Source organism: Megalobrama amblycephala, linkage group LG17, assembly GCF_018812025.1.
Source record: "Megalobrama amblycephala isolate DHTTF-2021 linkage group LG17, ASM1881202v1, whole genome shotgun sequence".
Taxonomy (NCBI): Eukaryota; Metazoa; Chordata; class Actinopteri; order Cypriniformes; family Xenocyprididae; genus Megalobrama; species Megalobrama amblycephala.
Genome location: NC_063060.1, coordinates 26957120 through 26980142, shown reverse-complemented (window position 1 = coordinate 26980142; position 23023 = coordinate 26957120).

Here is a 23023-nt window from a genome sequence, read left to right as displayed (position 1 = left end):
AGATAATAAGAAGAGAATCACATTTGGAGAACAACACCCTCACAAATAAACACCTTATTGCTGCTCTTCATGAGTTCACATCTCATTTCTTGCTCAGAGTGAAGCCTCTCTCTTTCTTTGAGAATGTCAGCATGGAATAATCTATTAGGATCAGTGATCTTTAGCAGTTGAGAGCTGTCTTACACAGTTAAAGGGGCAGTTCACCTAAAAATCATCATTCTACCATTTACTTATGTTGTTCTAAACCAGCATGACTTTCTTTCTCCATTATTACAACACATATAAGGCTGTTTAATAGAGTATATAAGCTGCTTTTGTGTTTCATAAAAAAATCATATTTGCTTGTAAATGTTGGAAGAATGTCCAATTTTGGGTGAACTAGCCCTTTAAGTACATAATCTCTAGATTATTTATGAAAACTTTCTGTTGTCATGGTTGCTGATGGCTTTGATGAACACAGGTGCTACCTTCTCACATGATGTAAAAACAGTTATCACCTAAAGATCAATTGTAATGCGCCATGTATAAACAGTGAATTATTATGTAACAAGTAGCAGATACGTGGTACCTACTTTCGTTGCTAAGTCTAGGAGGATAGGATTTCTGTTCTTTTTGCAAGTTTTTTTTTTTTTTTTTTTTTTTTTTGTATGGAAGTATGGATCTCAAAACCCAAACTTTGTCACAAATAAGTGAAAGTTGAGGTTATATGCTGTGTTTATAAGTTATTTGTGTTGTTGTCAAATAAATAAAATGTTTGTTCATTGGTATTAAACAATTGAATTGTTTTTTTTTTTTAGTTCCAGCAATACTTAATAAAATGCGGAGGTGCACACCAAGAACTGTACAACTGTCCAACTTCAAGCTCTTTTAATAAATACAAAGCTGACAGACAGAGAGACAGACATACAGATAGATAGATAGATAGATTGATTGATTGATTGATTGATTGATTGATTGATTGATTGATTGATTGATTGATTGTCTTCATTTGTTGTGATGGCAGACATACAGAGACTGCCAAATATTCACTACTGACACAACACTTTCCATTTCCACAACACTCACTTCAAGGAGCTTAAACTGAAGGAAAAACAAAAAACAAACAAACAGAATATTAAGGACATCACTGTCTCCACCTCTGCCATTGCTGAGCTTTTGAGACTGTGAGGAGTATGCTGTCACACAGATACTTTTGGAGATTTGGCAGTGAAAAACAATGTTCATGCCAGAACACATTTTTTGGACCCTCAAGCAAGTGTGCAAAAATATAATAGAAAATGAAAGTTGCAGAAGAGCACTATCAGTTTTAGTTGTAGAGTGCTGCCAATCCACAGTGCTCTGACTGCAAATTATTATTCTGGACCACTGAGAGATTGAAAATATTATCCTAAATTTATTCTTGGTTGCTCTTCTTGAATGTTCTGGGTCAAAAGATTAAGGCGAGGTTTGCTTAGTCTACTATACAACAAAATTTACAATTTGAAGCTGTTAGACAATTTTGCAACTTTGCAATATGCAGCATGCACCACCTTTGCATAATGCTAAGCAGCATGAATGTTGAGAAGCTATAATTTACTGCTTAGCAATATGCACAGACCGTATGTGGAAAAAGCAAAATAGTCATTGTAGAGATTCAGAGAATGTTTTAGATTAAAATAAATATTTCTACATCTGGACTCTTCATCTGAATGTATTTGAATGAAGAGATTGCTGTATTTTTCTTCATGGCTTTTACACTCTCAAGCAAGTCTTCATTCTCAAGCTGCATAAATGTAAGTTGAATAAATAATGCAATATCTTACTGAACTGCTAAACTGTGAAATGAATTCAACAAATGAGCCAATGCTTTTATTCATTGTAAATATTGTGGACGTAATAGTAACACAAGTTCAAGCTATTTAAAAGTAGTCACCATCATTTTCCCAAGTAAGACATGTTTATGGATCAACATACTTTGTTGATCCTGGAATAACATTCATGTCCAAAAATGTAGTCCTAACTCTATCCCTAAACCTAAGCCCATAACATCGATGTAGAAGCACTTAACCCTGGCTGTAGTCTAAACTTGACATAAACTGTAAAATTGACCCTCAAATCTGATTGGTTGATTGAAATGTTGATCCAGGAACATGTACTTGGTGAAATCATGTTCACTATTTTGAAACAATACAGCAAAATAATACAAAAATTATACATTTAAAATACTAGAATAGCTCTGCAAATATGATTTGTTTTGTACTTGTCTCCTGCTACTATGGTTAGGAATGGCTCTCTCTCTATATATATATGTTAGAAAAACTAACCAATGGAGTGCTTCAGCTATTAATTGCAGGGTTAATTAAAGGGCTGATAAATCTTGTCACTCTTATCTGCTCATCACTTCAAGCAAGGTAATTGAATGTTTGACCTCAGTCTAAAGCAGGGCTTGTCAACTGGCAGCCCGCAGGCCAAATTTGGCCCGCCAATCATATTCATCTGGCTCGTGGCACCTCAATCTCCCTCCTCCTCTTTTCCTGGCGGTGCGGCTAAATTTAGATATCGTGGCCGCAGTGGCGCATGCAGCTGTATGGCTATATATGCACTGTTCGTACCATGCACGCTCCTCTGACTGACCTGAGAAACGTTTTCCGTGTGTATTTCTGTCGACGGAACCAGCAATATCAGTCATTCGTGAATTAATCATTCTTTTTCGATTCTTTTCCGCGAATTGGCCAAACACGCTTGCATAACGATCTGAAAAGATTTGGATTCATTCAGACTACTCTGTCACTGAATCATCTGAGGTGATCAGTAAGATTTTAATAGAATAAACATTCAGATTTTAGTTTTTATAAGAAAATGTTTGTTTGTTTATTTATCCATGTCTTTTTAGATAACTGGTATCAATCTCAGACACAAAATAATTTGCCAGGACTATGGAAACCCTACTTAGAGGTTGTTCCACATTATTAAGGAAGTCACAGTTCTCATGCAATATGGAGAGGAAGAAAGATCTTTCTGAAGATGAAAAGCATGAAATGGTGCAATGTTGTGCAAAAGGCATGAAAACAACTAATATTGTGTGAAAACTGAATGGAGATTATCAAATTATCATACGATTTCTGAGTGATTTAGAGCACAGCAGAACTCGGTCAGATAAAGGCTTATTAGTGAAAGTTCCTGTCAAAAAAATTAATTGTATTAAAAGGGCAGCTATAAAAAAAAGCCAGTGTTGAGCAGCAAACAAGTATTTGATGCTGCTGGTGTCTCAAGAAGCTCTCCATGCAGGCTGGCAGTTGTGCATAAAGATGCATTTTAGCCACCACTAACCAAAGCTCACAAAGAGAAACATTTACAGTGGGTTTAGAAATACATTTAGTGCTGTGGTTTTTTTTTTTGCAGCATGGGATAGTGCATAGTGCATTGTATTTCAGAAGGCACTATCCTCTTTATACCATAACAGAAAATGGCCAATTATGAACTCCACATATCTTGCAAAAGTCATTTTAATATCATCATATTAGTATCATATATTCCAGCCCAAAATACCAAAATACAAAATACTCACTTCCCAATATTCCAGCCCAAATCATCACCCGCCAGCTCCCTGCTGACGTCTTGTTGGAACGTGGTGGCCATTCACCAATACAGAAATCCATCCATCTAGACCATCCATTGTAGTACAGCATTCGTCAGTGAATGAAACTATTTAAAAATTAGTCTTCATGTATTTCTAAACCCACTCTAAATGTTTCTCTTTGTGAGCTTTGGTTTGGAGTGGTTGAAATGCATCTTTACGCACAACTCTCAGCCAGCATGGAGAGCTTCTTGAGACACCAGCAGCTTCAAATACCTGTTTGCTGCTCAATACTGGCTTTTTTTATAGCTGCCCTTTTAATACAATTAATTTTTTTGACAGGAACTTTCATTAATAAGCCTTTATCTGACCGTGTTCTGCTGTTCTCTAAATCACTCACAAATCTTATGATAATTTGATAATCTCCATTCAGTTTTCACACAATATTAGTTGTTTTCATGCCTTTTGCACAACATTGCACCATTTCATGCTTTTCATCTTCAGAAAGATCTTTCTTCCTCCCCATATTGCATGAGAACTATGCTTAATCCAAAACATTCCTTTTGCTATTAATTGTAATTGTAAAAATACAGTGAATTTTTGTATGCACATGGAGTCTGACAACAGCTGGTATGCTCCACACAGAGATCTGATCTCACCATCATCAAGTCTGTCTGTGATTAAATAAAAAAAAAAAACAGACAAACTAAATCCAGAATTCTGTAAAGTGAGGATGCTTTCAAAAATAATGTCATAAACAGATTTTATCAAATAACTTATATTAACTAAATCAAATCAATATTTGGTGTGACCACCCTTTGCATTTAAAACAGCTTTTGTCCTATAGGTACACTTACACATAGTTTTTTAGGTAGCTTTAGAGGTAGGTTTCTTCAAGCGTCTTGGAGACGTTGCCACGGTTCTTCTGGATTTACTCTGTCTCAGTTTTATTTTTATTTTTCTATGTAATCCCAGATTTCTATTTCAGATAAAAGCTGTTCTTTTGAACTTTCTATTCATCAAAGAATCCTGGAAAAATAAATTACACAACTGTTTTTTAACATTGATAATAATAACAAATGTTTCTTGAGCAGCAAATCAGCATATTAGAATGATTTCTGAAGGATCATGTGACACTGAAGACTGGAGTAATGTTGCTGACAATTCAGCTTTGCCATCACAGGAATAAATTACATTTACTATTAATATTAGTAAATATTAATAGTAGATATTAATATTAATTAGTAGATATTTTTACATTAAAAAATATCACCAATCCCAAATTTTGGACAGCAGTGTATGTCTGGGTCCAGTTTGATCTGTTTGGATTCTGATTTAACTTACATTTCTAACTTGCATTTTTGACAATTTAATACAAAAATTACTAGGTTTGTAATCAAAGAACAAACCAGGGTATTTTATGCTGAGCTACTGTGATACCTTCCCTCCAGCAATGTGAACGCTTTAGTATCATTTTGACATTTTCTGTTTTATGTAACCTCATGCATTACAAATGAGCTTATTATAAATAACAAATGTCCAAAAGATTTTTAAAATGGTCATGAAACTGTCTGGTTTTAGTGTCAGCGGTAGACTGGCATGGAAGGAAGAGTGGAAGATGAAGCTATAGGTGGAGTGTGAAGCTCTGGTGAGAAAGGGCACAAAAAAGATGTGAAAGGGGGGCAAGGAAGTGAAAAAAAAGAAAAGAGAGAGAGAAGTGTTTTAAGAAAAGTATGTTAAATATTGCCTGTACAATCACCTCTGGATGTGAAGCGGAAAAACTTTTCAAGTACTTTGCATGTTCAAATCAAGGCAAACATTGTGCTTAGCAATCACAGCAGGGTGTACGCGGCCTCTTTTCTTCCACTGAGTGCCACTTCACTCAGCTGTTTGTCTGCGCAAGTGGCTGTTCTCTCACCAGTGGATGTCTGAGGTGTGACCGCGTATGTCCTGCCAGCACTGACTGTCATTACCTCACCGGCCTGAAGGTGCAAAGTTGCGCCATTCTGCCTTTGGAACTGATACATCGTCAACAGCTAGTAAAAGGACTTGACTTGCGGCGCTGTCCTCGTCTGTTTGTTTTCTAGCAGCTGATTAAGCATAGCAGATTTGATGCATATACAGAGTGCCGCAGGGATGATGTATTTTTGTAGGCCAAAATATTTGTAGGGTTGATAGGGCCAGTTCGATAGGGCCTGCTGCTGTCCACTGTATGGGGAAGAGCAGGTAGAATGGGGCGGGGCTCACTTCCAGACAACGTCATTGAAGGAGTCCTCGCCTGTAGCTCTGGTGAGAAAAGGCACAAAAAAGATGTGAAAGGGGGGCAAGGAGGTGAAAAAAAAAGAAAAGAGAGAGAAGTGTTTTAAGAAAAGTATGTTAAATATAAGCGTCAGGAGACGGGGGAGTGGAAAGCCGTCAACCGAGGGGTGTACAGTGCCACCCCCCCCCCCCCCTTCATTTTCATTCCTCTTTCCCGTTTCTCGCCTCATATCCACGTCTCTTCACATCCTTCTGTCTCCTTTTCTCTCACCTCTACTGTCCTTACCTCCAGGTGCTGCGGATGCCATGACGGCCTGTAAGGGGCATTGGGCATATATGTGGCGAGCAGGGTGAGGCCGGAAGCAGAGCGAGGCCATTTGAGTGAGTATCAATGAGTGACACCTGTCAGTCACACCGATCTCGAGTCCGGAGGAGGTCCAGAAGGATAAAAGGAGGAGTGACGACAATGCACTGTAAAAAAAAATCCCAGTAAAATTTACGGTAAAAAAACGGCAGCTGTGGTTGCCAGAACTTTACCGTAAAAAATACAGTAGCAACGTAAAAAAAAAATCTGTTAAATTTACGGTAAAATAACGTATTTCATTTACTGATATAATGTTAATTTACCAACCTAATGAAGTACTAATATCTGTTTTGTACCTTTATAATACACTGACAGTCACCAAACACAGTGGTGATAAGAGTCACATGATGAATCAAAGTTCATCACAAGCAGATTTTCCACAAGCTGAGAAGGACAACACTAACATATAGAAGGTGCACACACTGTCATTCACACACACACTAAACACCATCATGGTAACATGCATGAAATTTTAAAAATGCAATAAACATTAATTTAACAACATTAGATGTAACATAAAACCCTAATGTACATGACTGATTAGAAAAAAATGAAAAAAACTAAGAAGAAACAGAGTTATTTCAATGGAAATATATCAAATGTGAAGTGTCACGCAGGGAATTGTGGGAATGTCAATTTACGGTTTTTCACTGTAAATTTTACAATGAATTGTTATTTTTCACTTCCAAAAACTGTGAATTTAACGGTATTTTACCGTAAAATTACATTAAATGTACCGTTAGATCTATTACAGTTATTCACCGTATATAGTACGGAAACTTTCTGTAAACCAATTGACAGTTTTTCACCGCAGAATTTTTACAGTCTTTTACTGTTAAAATCACGGTCATTTTTTAAGACGAGGCCTGGGATATTTTAAGTAGCTGTTTTGTTTTTGATCATACAGCAGTCGTCCGTGAGGGGCTTCCGTTTACTTTCATGTTGTTTATTTTGTGATTAAACTTTACGTTCTTTGCTGGTTTCCGCCTCATTCCCGTATCTATGAACTTTGTCACACTGATAAGTGGCACTACAGAGATTGTCTGAGATATTAATTATCACTCAAAGCAGGAAAACTCATCTATTCACAGCCTCACTGCGTTTATAATCATGCTCCTTCAAACTATTCTAACTCAAACTTTCAGGAAAAATGTTAATTAAAAAAAGACTGAAAGAGTTGTCAAAAGCCTAATGGTGGTGATGTTGAAATATTGCGTCTGCTGTGTAGTTCGTTTATAAGCTCTAATTAGCTTTTTACTTTTGCCGATTGTATTTAGGCTTCAAAATTCATAAAAATTTTAGTTACTGATGCCATTGTAGAAATATGCTATTCAAAGTCAGTAATGATTAATCTATTGTTCCAAGAGAATATGTGAAATAATAACAGGGAATTATTGATATAAAAGACTGTTATTTGGTTGGTCTGGCCCCATCTTATGTAAGTAAACATCATTTTAAACCCTTTTTTTTCTAATCAATAATGTTTGAGTAAAATGTTTTAATGAGGAAAAATTAACATTTAACATATTTATGGACTCAGTTACTTTTTAGTCATGCTAAAATGCTACTGTGTATATTTGAATGTGGGGCTGTATGTGGCATTGTTTCTATGCCATTAATATGTATTAGATCTGTGTTATTTTAAGAGGCATAACTGTATAGCTATCGACATATTGTGACTGTTTCTAAACTCATGCAGTTAATGTTGATCTCATTTGTCATGGTGAAATTGAGTTATGATATCAGTCTCATCATACTCCATCTGGTCCTCATCCATGAACAGCATAAAGCCCCTCTGCAAAAATACAGCAATCGTCTCTCTGATTTCCCTCTCTGTTTGACTCCAGAACAACAGAAGATCACTTCACGTTGGGCAAACCATCCTATTATGATTTCTAAAACAATTGTCTCTGTCAGCCGTATCTCAAACACAGCCATGACAATCATTTTGTCATTTGTCACTCTGCTTTCAGATGATGGAGTCATCAGCTCTAGTGCAGCTTAGGGTGCTGAGAGGAGCTGGTCCGTGTTAGAGCGAGTGTCTTTCCGAACAGAAACGCTGATCTGATGAGTAGCATCATTCTGAATTAAAAAAAAAAATGGTGTAGGATTTACTTTGAAGCAGTTTTCACTCAAAAACAAAATAAATAATTACAAAGATACAGCAAGTATCATTGAATTAAATGTGATATTTTGAAGCAGAAAGGCTGAAATATATATATATATTTTATGCTGTTTGTACTCCAATAAACTTTGTTTTATTTGCAACTTTGAAAAAAAATATTTTATTTGCTGGTGGTGGGCAAAAATCTGTGAAATGGAGACACACACACACACACACACACACACACACACACACACAAAGACCAGTATGTCACTGAAAACTTGAATTTAATGATATATCTTTCTCTTACAGGTTTCTTGGGAACACACTTGGGGAACAATAGCCAGGAATAGGAATCCACCAGGTTCAGAGACGAGGAAAACAACACGTTGGTAGGTAACGCAGGTAAGAAGATCATCCGATGCTTCAGTTTGTTCTGGTCAAGGCCAAACGATGAGAATGTGTGCGATGGAAGCTTTTGTAGAGGGTGCTGATGAGTGCGGTTATTAGAATTCGGGTGATGGTAAGCATTGTGAGGGAGTGAGGGAGCCTGGTGGATATATATACACTGATCAGGCATAACATTATGATCACTGACAAGTGAAGTGAATAACACTGATTAACTCTTCATCAGGACACCTGTTAGTGGGTGGGATATATTAGCCAGCAAGTGAACATTTTGCCCTCAAAATTAATTAGTTAGAAGCAGGAAAATTGGGCAAGTGTAAGGATTTAAGCGAGTTTGACAAGGGCCAAATTGTGATGGCTAGACGACGACAACATGTCCTCTGCTCTGAAATATTCGGTGTCTGAGATTTTCGGTGACACTGGGCGGAGCTTACATGAATATTCACGAGTTTCCTGTTTTTTCATTTTCCACAACAATTAAAATGATGAAATTGAATTACAAGTGGTTAAATTGATCAGCTACTAAAGTTACTAATGTGGATTTATTTACAAAAATGTTTTAGTTCTATTCAACAAGCTTTCCATAACAATTAAAATGTTTAAATTTCAAATTTGTTTATTTAGCAGCTAAAATAATAGACCATGTAGTAATTTGCATATCTGTAATATCAAAAATGAAAGTAAATAATGATAGTAGGTTTTGAATAAAAAAAAGTAACTGATTCTGTGTTGAAATTTTATTTAAAAATGAGAAGTCATGACATATGATTAGCAAAAACACTTTAAACACACATTAACACACTTTACACAGGGTCTTGGGATCACAGACAAATGAAAGTTTAGTCTGCTCATGCAATCCCAGTGATACCAGCCTTTGCTACTGACACATTCAATCTAAAATATATAATAAAATGACATTACTACAAATCTGTATTATTAAAATTTTTAATAAACTGTGAAAAAGTGTGTGCTTTGTCTGGTGTACAGGGATATTTATTGGCAAAAGTCATCATCTTTGGGAACGAATCAAGGTTATATTAGCTATGGACATTATATTAGTTATTACATGCATAATTCATCATGGCCTATTTGGATAATCATTAAACTATATTTAAAGTACATTAACATGTTTTCTTGCATGTGTGCAATTTTGGAAACATATAACATATAAAACATTAGAAATTCAAGTCCACCCAGATTAGAAGTGCTTCTGCAAACTAGGAAAGTTTACTGCTGCCTTCAGCACAGGAATTTACAATTAATATTATTATGCTACCATACATTTCGGCAAACTTTTAAACTATATGCTTTAAAGACTTAAGGTAAAACAGAAACAACAAAAATATGCTACTTAAAATGCTATTGGCTCGTTTAGCGAATCCTAACGACACCTCTGGCTGTGTTCATATCAAACATAGCTAACACATGACATGACATAACACAATATAGCTTATATAGAAAATATTGTGCATCAATAACAGTTAGAATATAAGCTTGACTTCGTTTAACACTGAAAAATTAGCTAATTACCTTTAATTTAAAGGTCCCGTTTTTCGTGTTTTTTTGAAGCTTTGATTGTGTTTATAGTGTGCAATATAACATGTGTTCATGTTTCGCGTGTAAAAAAACACAGTATTTTTCACATAATTTACTTATCTGTATACCGCTGTTTCCACTGTCATAAAAACGGGCTGATGACTTCCTTGTTCTATGAAGTCCCTCCTTCAGAAATACGTAACGAGTTCTGATTGTGCCAGCGGTTCCTGTGTTGTGATTCGACAGCAGCTTAGCGAACCTTGCCCGGAAAGGTCATACCATAACGTGGAGATGCACGCGCTCAGTGTTATTGTAAACATGTCTTTAATTTTATCCTATCAATTTGAGCCGGAATCAGACCCGGTGATTGGACTGCGGGATGAAAATAACAGCGTTTCGACGACATGGCGACAAACACACTCTACAAACGCAACCCTTGTGTATTCCTGTGGGTGGAGGTTAGTCATGTTAGGGACCCTTGTTACCAGATATGTTGAATAAAGACCCGGAGTCAAAGTTTAAAAAAAAATAATAAATTGAAGAAAAATTTAATGAAGAATAGTTTGTAGTTTCATCAGCAGAAGCCAGCTTCATGTCTCACAAGGAGTTCGTAGGCCGCTCTGCGTACATTCACATTTCCACAACAATTATACTCTAACAGAGTCAACTAACTACGTCATTACTTCAGGTTGAATGATTCTGATTGGCTAAGAAAAATAGACAAGATTAGAAATTTTCCACTCATGGACAGATAGTAAGAAGCATATCTCCCTTCGTCGCAGTGATGACGAGGGGGACCCTGGATTTAGGTACCGGATGTCCTTTTGGGGTCATGATGTGGCGTCTGCTGGTCTCAAGCAGAATGCCAGTTGTCCAGTACAAAGGGACCTGCACAAAACTCTTAGCACACATACACAGATACACATGATTCACAGCTTCTTCAAGGCTGAAGTTGATCTGAGCTCTGCTCTGAGCAGGAAACTTTCCCCAAAACATACTGATAACATGTTCTTTTCTCTCAGTGAGAGGTACAGAGGAAAATAGATGCTTTAACATACATTGAAGAAGTCATTCAAATATTTTAACAGAAATATAAATGTTGATTAATAACTTAAAAGATATATATTGAAGCGGCAGTGGATTCCAGAATCCACCCCTTCAGTCAAAAAACTGTTTTAGTGACGTCATTAAAGAAGGAAGTAGAGGGATGTAGTCCAAACTGGCCGTTCGATGTAGGCGACTTCTGTTAAATAAAATATCTCGCTTGGCATTGAACTTTGAGCTTTAAAATTTTACAGATTTTATTTATACTCTGACAACAACATTACACACTAACTAAAGTTTGAAACATGGGATCACGAAGAACGGGACCTTTAAGCCGAAGAGTGTGCACTAACATTTTCAGAGTCGCTTTAACACACAACAGGAAACTCATGAATATTCATGTAATCTCCGCCCAGTGTCACTGAAAATCTCAGTTACCAAATATTTCAGAACACCTCCAACCAATACGACCATATAGGTAATTTGCCACTTCCCTGAAATACGACCCATGGGAGCGTTTGCTAAAGTTATGCCCCTATCGACAACAGGACACTTTCATTTTAATGCATTGTTCCCTTTTATCTGTGTCATATTTCAGGTTTCGTGTAGCTCAATTGGCAGAGCATTGTAATAACAATATGCAATCGTGATCACGCGATTGTGGGTTCGATCCCAGGGAACACATGTGCTCAAAGTGTAAATGCACTATTAATCACTAAGGGTAGGTTTAGGGGTGGAGTGGGTGTAGTCATTAATAGAAAAAAATTAGTTTTGCTAAATGAAAATAGTGTTTTACACTAGAAATAGTGTAAAAAGTCCACACAATGCATTTAAATGAACACACATTTTGATTGGTAATGACAGTTATATGTTATTTCATGACGACAGACGTAACACGACACTGTCATTATTTCTACGCCAGCTAGAGGGCTCATGACTTTAAAACGTAAATATAGGTCGTAATAAGGTGCTTGATAAACAACCTAATAGGGTCGTTTTTTTTGAAGGACAGTCTCCTAGACGACTAAGTCAGAACATCTCCAAAACTGCAGCTCTTGTGGGGTGTTTCCCGGTCTGCAGTGGTCAGTATATATCAAAAGTGGTCCAAGGAAGGAACAGTGGTGAACCGGTGAACAGGGTCATGGGCAGCCAAGGCTCACTGATGCACGTGGGGAGAGAAGGCTGACCCGTGTGGTCCAACAGATTAGCTACTTGTAGTTCAAATTGCTCAAGAAGTTAATGCTGGTTCTGATAGAAAGGTGTCAGAATACGCAGTGCATCGCTTTTTGATGCATATGGGGCTGAGAAGCTGCAGACCAGTCAGGGTGCCCATGCTGACCCCACCGCCAATAGCAGCAACATTGAGCATGTGAGCATCAGAAGTGGACCACGGGAGCAATGGAAGAAGGTGGCCTGGTCTGATGAATCACGTTTTCTTTTACAACAGGTAGATGGCCAGGTGCGTGTGCGTCACTTACCTTGGGGATCACATGGCACCAGGATGCATTATGGGAAGAAGGCAAGCCGGCGGAGGCAGTGTGATGCTTTGGGCAATGTTCTGCTGGAAATCCTTGGGTCCTGCCATCCATTTGGATGTTACTTTGACACGTACCACCAACCTAAGCATTGTTGCAGACCATGTCCACCCTTTCATGGAAACAGTATTCCCTGGTGGCTGTGGCCTCTTTCAGCAGGATAATGCACCCGGACACAAAGCAAAAATGGATCAGGAATGGTTTGAGGAGCACAACAACAAGTTTGAGGTGTTGACTTGGCCTCCAAATTCCCCAGATCTCAATCCAATTGAGCATCTGTGGGATGTGCTGAACAAACAAGTTCGATCCATGGAGGCCCCACCTCGCAACTTACAGGACTTAAAGGATCTGCTGCTAACATCTTGGTGCCAGATACCACAGCACACCTTCAGGGTTCTAGTGGAGTCCATGCCTTTATGGGTCAGGGCTGTTTTGGCAGCAAAAGGGGACCAGCACATTATTAGGAAGGTGGTCATGTAAGCTCTAGCGTAGGTTCTGGCGGGAAGACTCTAATGTTACGTCATTCATTAGATCAGATTTAACCAATCATTATTGAACACTCAGGTATAAAGCATTGGTACTTACACTTATCTGAGTTCGCAGATGCTGACACCAATCTCCACTTCCATCCTCCCCACCGCCACCAGGATGGTCCCTGTCCATATCCCTGTGGGGGTCGGCTACGCCCCTGCCTTTATTCCGGGCAGGATATGCCGAGCCTGCAACCATTCGGATGCGTGCTACGGATGGGGCCTACGGCAAAGAACTTTATCTTTTTGTATAGCTTTCTGGTTGTTAATAAATTTCATCATTATGTTATTTTGCCTCCCGAGTCTTTCTGGTAGAAATAATGTTATGCCTGATCGGTGTATATGTTGGCGGGATTGGCCATGATTAAAGCATATTCAAAGGCATTGTCTGGAGTCTGTCTTGTTGCTGTTGCGCAGCAGGTCAGTGGAACACAAAAGACCTTATTCCCAAGTGATAGTGTTCATAGGGGGCGATGTATTGTCCGATTCAGAGTGAGACTCTTAAGGCCTTTGCACACTGAGTCCGAAATTTTCGCATGCGTTTTTTCGTATTCGCAATAATAAAAAATCGGCACGCACAGAGACCTTGCACACTGAGTCCGATGTGTATTAACGAATGCGTTGCGAAAAAAAAAAAACCACAAAACAAATCGCAAAACAATACAAAATGAAGTCTTCAAGCAGTGAGCATGATTAGTTGTCTCCTCTCTTCTTAAAAAGAGAAAAAGAAAGAGGAAATATTGGGTCCATTCAATCCCTGAGATTGCATAGAGAGAAAGGAGAGTTCACCTCATCAAGGAGCTGCGGGATTATCCTGAGCGTTTCAAAGTTTACTTCAGGATGTCAGTGGCTCTGTTTGATGCTTTACTGGCACAATCTGTCTTTATATTCGGTCTCTTTGTATTCCTCACGTTGTTTGTCATTCAGTGCTGCTGTTTTGTGCTGTAGAGGACGTGGATCATCTGTCAGATGGCATTCTGGATTTTTGCGTTCGCGTACGGTAGCTCTGAATTGTCAAAACGTCTCTCAAAATGCTTGCCACGGATGCGAAAAATGCAGAAAATCGAACCTGATCCGAATATTTTTTTGACGGACGAAAGTTTCGGAGGCAGTGTGCAAACGTGATTGACATAACGTGAGGTTGAATTTATTTTTTAACGTGCGAAAGTTTCGCATGCAAATTTGTGTGTGCAATGACCATTAGGTAGAGGTCTTCAACCCCGCTCCTGGGGACCCACTGTCCTGCAAAATTTATTTCCAACCTGTTTCAGCACACCTGCCTGTGATTTTCAAGCGATCCTGAAGAGCTTGATTAGCTGGTTCAGGTGTGTTTGATTAGGCTTGGAGCTAAACTCTGCAGGACAGTGGGTCCCCAGGAGCAGGGTTGAAGACCTCTGCTCTTAGATATCCGGGGCTACCAATGTTGTCAGGTAGCTATAATTCTTAGGCGTTTGATGTAGTCAGAGTAGCTAGTCTTAGGCATTTTATGTGGTCAGTATAGTTATAGTCTTAGGCGTCTTATGCAGGGACACCAATGCGGTCAGAGTGGGGAGTCACCTGAGAATAATATTGGATGTGTCGGGACACCTGGTTTAACTTAAGTCAGGTGAATAGGGGATATCTATCATAATATATAGTCTTTTATATTCTCATTGTATAAGCCAAAAGATGTGATTATTATTTACTTTATATTATATTGAGAGTGTATCTTTTTTTCTGCTCACTATTACAGTAATGACCCTAAACTGAAATACACTGGAATAGAGTTGAGATTGCTACACTTCTATTAGTAGCTGAAAATATTATTGTATCAGCCTCTTAGTTAAACACATTTTTTTTAAACTCTCTCAAAATGCAATTATAATGAGAAAAAAAAGATAAATAAAACACTCAAAGGAGCACAGTATGAGTAGACAGCTATTACAGGTATTCAAATTTAACGTAAATCATTTAGCAATGAAAAGACAGATGTCAGCTTACAGGTATGACAGATGTCAGCTTACAGAAGGTCATCACAAAAGAGATGCTGCCGTAATCAATATTCAAGTAATTGTAGTATGATCACAGCATGTCGCATGGAGATTTGATTAGATACATAACAATGACATTTGCCACTGCAGAGACCGGTTTCATTTGAAACTGGGTCACTTTTGGCTGACAGTAAGCTTCTCAAATTTGCATGTTAAACGGTGCCATTAAGATAACTGTCTCTTCAATGAATTCAACCCTCTTTTTCATGTCCCAATGATTGCCAGCTTATAGGAAGACAGTGACAACTGTCATCCCCCCCTAAACCTTAAACACACAAATAACAACAACGACAATGACAACAACAAACTAAATCTTTCCCCATACACACACACACACACACTCACTCATCCATCCATCTATAAACACACCCACACACAGGCATGTTTAGTATTATGGTTGGCGAGGCATTTCATATCATGTCTCATTAAATGTGTGAATGATTTCAGGCAGAGATCGCACTTATCAGAAGCTGGTGCTAAATTAAGTTAGCAGGAAGCAAAAACATACCAATGAAACAGCAATATGCTAGTGTTACACCATCTTCACGAAAATCGCCTGAAGGATTCCTATAGCAATTTCAAGCCAATGCCCTCTCTGACCACAGGTTCACATGACACAGAACTGAAAAGGAAGGTCTATACTGGGACATTCTGACACGCATGTATATAATAGAATGGGCCAGACGATAGCTTCTGACAAACGTGTGCCGTGGGACGCAGCCTCTGCTTCAAAGCTGGAAGCCAACAGGCCAAGGACACTAATCTCATCCTCTGTTATAACTCCTGTTTCTCATATGTTTGGTGTCCGCTGAACACATAAATCATAGCTGTGGACTCTTTAGCAGTGTTGTCAAAGAAAGAACATAAAGAAAAAAGGAGAGAGTAAGGAAGGAAAAATAACACTTAAAAGGTGCACTTACACTATGACCTTTCGCAGTGAAGAGAAGGGGAAAATTGACTGGAAAGGATCATATAGCTGATAAAACCTTAAGGAAAATATGTTCAAAGAAGATATTTGTTGATTTTATTTACAAAATCTGCTAAATTTAATGCAAATAATCAACATAAGGTAATCACAGAGAGAGACTACCTTTTATCCCCAAGACAAATGCAAATGTTAAATGAACCCAATTACAAACAAAAATGTTCAAATGTCTAAATTACATTTCTCTTGTAATATTAGATCAGTTTATATGAGAGTGCATCTCACGTAAAGTGTATTCACTTCTCACTTAAGAGCTGAGTCCATAAAAACTGGTGCATACCAAATACACGATTTCAGTTACTCAGGTTACATTTATAATTTTATATATGCATTGTACAAGTCCGGAAATGTTGGGATGTTTTTTAAATTTGAATAAAATGAAAACTAAAAGACTTTCAAATCACATGAGCCAATATTTTATTCACAGTAGAACATAACAGAACAAATGTTTAAATGGAGACATTTTACAATTTTATGCACAAAATGAGCTCATTTCAAATTTGATGCCTGCCACAGGTCTCAAAAAAGTTGGCACGGGGGCAACAAATGCCTGAAAAGCAAGCTATTTTGAAAATATTCAGTTGGGATAACCAATTGATATCAGGTCTAACATGATTAGCTATAAAATGGATGTCTTAGAATGGCAGAGTCCCTCAGAAGTAAAGACATAGGCGCGGGAACTGGGGGTGCTGCAGCACCCCGTTCTCACAGGACAATAAATGCAACACAAATTTTTGTTCAGTTACATTTATTCATTTTTATCATTTAAAAATTTGTTTGTAATAAACACAGTAAATGGGCTATAAAAATGTTGTTGTTGTTGTTTTTAAAAGAACAACTTAGATCTAATAAAAAAGCTTTATGGGCTCAAGCATAGGCAGAGTTTCCAATAATGTTTTGCAGTGTTGAGCAAGGTAGCCAATCACAGACAAATCTGTTGATTTCTGGAATTCATTGAGATGTTAGGATCCACTCACCGCTCAAAACGCCAGAGTTTTTGTTCAGCGCTGAATGCTTTTCATGCTGGCAAATATTGATTAAAAAAGTGTAGACATTATAATAAAAGAATCATTGTGAATCAATATGTGTCAAAGCATTGCGAGATCGAGACAAACTTTCATCTTTTTAGGGATTATAAAGGAACGCTCGTTGTGCACATTCTGCCATGCCAAATCATGCACGCAGCAGTGTCTATGCTTGCTTTCATGTTTCTGAATGTTGTTGATACTTTAATAACAAATGTTATAATGTATCACCGTTTATGCTGGGATCTGTAGGTTGTGGTTAGGGCTAGGCGACATGTAACTTAAAAGGTATTACATGGAAATCTCGGATGTAGGCCTACTGGAAAAAAAGTGCTTTATACTTTTTATTTGTTTAAAGCTGCTGCTAATGTATTTCCCGTGTGCAGTCAAATGTTGTGGTGTATGGGCTATGCAGTGTTCTCAGCTATTTTCTTTTTTTTCTCAACGATATGTTTGTTGTTTCCTGGAATTTTAACGCATTTTATTGAAATTTCTTTATTGAAATTTCTGTGCGTAAGGGACAAGGCCGAAGACATTTATTGGATGCCCATGGTACTTAGGCCCTCAGACTACACTGCAACACTCATAGGCATGATTGTGCCAATGACATTACGAAATGGGCCCAGGAATACTTCCAGAAACCACTGTTGGTAAACACAATCCGCCGTGCCATCTGCAGATGCCAACTAAAGCTCTATCATGTAAAAAGGAAGCCAAATGTGAACATGGTCCAAAAGCACCATTGTGTCCTGTGGGCCAAGGCATATTCAAAATGGGCTGTTTCAAAGTGGAAAATTGTTCTATGGTCAGACGAGTCCAAATTTGACATTCTTGTTGGAAATCACGGACGCCGTTTCCTCTAGGATAAAGAGGAGGGAGACCTTCCAGCGTGTTATCAGCGTTCAGTTCAAAAGCCAGCGTCTCTGATGGTATGGGGGTGCATAAGTGCATACGGTATGGGCAGCTTGCATGTTTTGGAAGGCTCTATGAATGCTGAAAGGTGTGTAAAGGTTTTAGAGCAACATATGCTCCCCTCCAGACAATGTCTATTTCAGGGAAAGCCTTGTGTATTTCAGCAGGACAATGCAAAACCACATACTGCAGCTATTACAACCAGTTCCGGGTGCTGAATTGGCCGGCCTGCAGTCCAGATCTTTCAACTATAGAGAAAAATACGTCAAAGACGACCACAAACTCTTTAGCAGCTGGAAACCTATATCAGGCAAGAATGGGACCAAATTTCAACACCAAAACTCCAGAAACTCATAAGCTCAATGCCCAGACGTCTTCAAACTGTTTTGTAAAGAAGAGGAGATGCTACGCTATGGTAAACATGCCCCCGTCCCAACTATTTTGAGACCTGTAGCAGGCATCAAATTTGAAATGAGCTCATTTTGTGCATAAAGTTTTAAAATTTCTCAGTTTTAACATTTGTTATGTTATCTATGTTCTAAATGATTTGAAAGTCTTTTAGTTTTCATTTTATTCAAATTTAAAAAATGTCCCAACATTTCTGGAATTCGGGGTGTACACCACTAAGATTAGTGCACAATATTTCAACATACAGTATTTCACCAGCTTACCAGCTATCAGACCAGGGGTATTCATAGTCCCACTACAGCCAAATATTTCCCGTCCACAATCCCAACCCAGCACCGACTGACATAGATTGATTTTAGCCTATGCACTTTTGCTTCAGCAAGCTGCCTTTTAAGCAAACAGACTGGAATCTCACTTGTGATGGCCTTGCATCACCTCACCATAGCCTTCTTTCTAGTTTTTTTTACTATCACCACTCCCCAAAGGAATATCACAATCTCCCTAGTCACCCATCTTCTGTCAGATCCTTTATTTTTATATAATGAAAGTCGCTCTGAGGCTCGTCACCTTTATTCCACTGTGTCTGTTTCTTTTTCCAGCCACACTCATGCTTGTGAAGAGAGTAATCCTTCATTTCTTGCATGAGAGCTTGCCTGCAGAGAAGTAGCTGCAAGCTACAGTATCCTTTAATTCAATATTCAGGAAGGGATGTTCTTCAATAAATCCTGTGAATTCATCTCCTTATTGTTAAAGAAATTAAATTCTTTCCAGAGCATCTTGTTTTTGAATGAAGAAATTGGCAGCATGACACAAGATGCACGATGCATTGTCAGTGAATCAGTGAAGCTTCAGCTGATCTCTTTGAGATGATTCAGCTCATTGTGATCTTAACATGTGTGCATATTTTCTTTTGAATTTCAGAGAGATGCCTTATGAGATGAAGATTGTACAAACAGACACATCAATTTAGAGATCACATAGTCTTTCACTTAGTGTGAACTTTACAATATGGTGTTTTTTCTTTTACCTTTAGCTAGTGCGAATTGAAATCATAAGTAGAAAAGCACAGAAAGACAGCTATACAATTAGAAGAAAAAAACCCTGACCAATTACGAGTGGTTTGCGATCTGATTTGGTAATTAAAATTTACAAAGCAGATGGAATAACTGGGGGTAATTGCAATGTGAGAATTGCTGTGTCATGTCATATTCTGTTAGCATTGAATTTCATTGACCTGGGTTTATAGATAATGTACTATAATTTTGGGTTTTGGTGACTAGAGGGCAAATTTCTGTTGGCTTTTTGAGAATCAAAATTATGATCTGATGTCTAGGAATAAATTATGCTTATAAATGGGTATATCTATCTATCAAAGGTTTGTTATTTTCGGTGTCCGGACATCACGCTTCTTTTTTCCATGAATAATACACCAATTAAATGAGCTCCCCATTGATGTATGGTTTATTAGGATAGGACAATATTTGGCCAAGATACAACTATTTGAAAATCTGCAATCTGAGGGTGCAAAATATCAAAATATTGAGAAAATCGCCTTTAAAGTTGTCCAAATGAAGTCCTTAACAATGCATATCCACTCAAATTTATTTATTTATTTATTTATTTATTTATTTATTTTTAAAAAATTTTTGATATATTTACAGTAGGAAATTTACAAAATATATGTAATATATTGTTGGCTATTTCTACAATATACCCGTGCAACTTATCTACATATACACCACACATATGATCAAACCCCAACTTTTATTGAAGATTCAAGATTCATAAAAACATTTTGACTGGGTCACTAATCATCCACATGGGCCATTAGTGCTTGGACCCTGATGATTGCCCCTTTCAGCTATAATTTATCATTTATGTTGAAAAACGTTTTGCTGCTTTTTTAAAATTAATTTATGTACTTATTTATTGTGGACACAGGATTCTTTGATGAATAGAAAGTCTAAGTAACATTTTAAACATATTTACTACTTTTAATACATTTAAACATTACACATGCTGGGAGGAATAAGAGGAATGTTTCATGGCCTGATGTCTGGATAGTGTCCTTTATCTGTTCCCTTTTGTAAGGGTCATTTTGGAGGGCTCTCTGTTATGAACTGTTCTGAGCCCTCCTGTTTGAAATGCCCTGTAAATTGATGACATTGCCACTTGAAGGATCCTGCATAGGGCTTTCAAAAATACATTTAGATGATCCCCACAACCATTTGGAGAGATGGAAATAGCTAATATTTCAGCATAATAAGTATGTTGTCACTGCTGAGTGCATATGGCGAAGGTCAAAATCAAATATCAGTGGGTGCATGTGACTAATACTACACAACCCTCTGCATTCTTTAAACAACTTGGGCACACCACTATACCACAAAAAACTGACTGGGAAATAAGATGCAGATTTTGCCCTATGCTGCCCACAAGTCGGCATACTAACATCTAATGTTTTATGCTTCTGTTAGATTAGCTTTAACCATCTTCTTGTATGTACTTTTTCCTATTCTGTTCTACATTTTGTTCACTGATTTTATTCATATGCATTTCTTCAGTTTTTTTTCTTTTTCTTTTGATTATTAAGTCCTTTACTACCAACATATTGATTTCTGATGCAAATTTCTATCCAGTATCAGTAGCAGAACCTGCATAGGCCTTTCAGTCAAGGTTTGGCTAGCAGCATGAACTTTTGAACAGTAGTGTAATTAATACATTTAGATAATTATACTAATAGTAGTTATAGTAAATGTGTTTCTAGTACATTCCTCTGGTGCCATCAGCCAATCAGCTCCAACGTGGTTAGTCACATGACAATTACCGCTCATGTGAATATAACTGTGTCAGTGACCAAATATGGCAGTATGCAGATCATATACAGTTGAGCAACTGATAGCTATCGGACAGCTTTCTTCAGAATATTATAGACCTCCTCAATGTAGGCTGTGTTGTTAGCGATTAACCTCAAATTGCGGGGATTCACTTCCTAGAAACCATCACATACTGTTGTCAACTGTGATTATAATTGAGATAGAGTGGCGGCTGGAGATGTCTTTCATCTTAGAAAGCCAGCCTTCAAATCATCCGTCCTCAGTGCTGCCTCCAGATGTTACGCCCCTCAAGAGGGCAGAACAAATGTCTGAAACCTAGTGTTGATATGATATCACACACGCTCCATTTTGTCAGACAGTGTAGGCTTTTCAGTGTGTATACAGCAATACATCCTGCAGATCTCAAAGAACAGCATAGTGTGATTAGAGGGAACAAATGTAGGTTGCGTTCCAAATGCAAATACAGGAGCTACTCACCTTCTTTGTTTTGATTTGTTTAATAACAAAGGTGTGTGGATCTTGTTCTTGACCTCAGAGCTGCAATAGCTGTCATATGCCTTCTTAACATGCTGTGCAGGTGTAACCGTGTAGGCGCTAATGTGAGGTAAACACTCCAGTTTAAGTCACAGATCACATATTATACCACAGTTGCAGAATAATATAATACCTGAAAGAATTGAAAGACCTTCTGCTTAGAAGTAACTTGAGGAAAATTGTAAATTGATAGCATTGAATGCTTTATTTATGTAGTAAAGTTAGGTAGTGTTAAGCATTAATACTGTGAAATATTATTACAATTTAAAATAACTTTTTTTTGTAACATTACAAATATCTTTACTGTCACTTTTGATCAATTTATTGCATCATTGCCAATTTCTTTTAAAAAAAAAAAATCTAAGTTTTGAAAAATAATTATCCAGTTTCAGAACATTTTGCTAGAGAATGTAAGTCCTGTAAAGCTCAAGTGAAGTCAGGTGATACATGAGGACAAGGACCAAAAGCACAGGAGTAAATCAACAACAGAATGGCTTCAACAGAAGAAAATATGCCTTGTGGAGTAGTCTGGCCACAGTCAACTTGATTCACGTCAGACGTTCCAACCATATTGCTGAACAGACACAGTTTTTAAAGAGGAATGGTGCGAAATTCCTCCTGACCGTTGTGCAGATCTGATGTGTAATTACAGGAAATGTTTGATGAAGGTTATTGCTGCCAAAGGAGGGTCAACCAGTTATTAAATCTTTTTCTTTTTTTCACCCTGCACTATGATTTTTTGTGAGGAATGCATGTGTTTGTCTACTGTTGTGTGCTTATGGCCTTTTTTTATTCAGTAATAAAGGGGTCACATACTTTTTTACTGTATTTGCTGTAAAAAATGGTTGTATCTGTAAATGGTATGTCTGAATATGCTGTCTGCAGATACTGTACTTTATGCATTGTGCATTTTTCTCCCTGCATGCCTGCATCAACACATACTGTATCAGGGATGC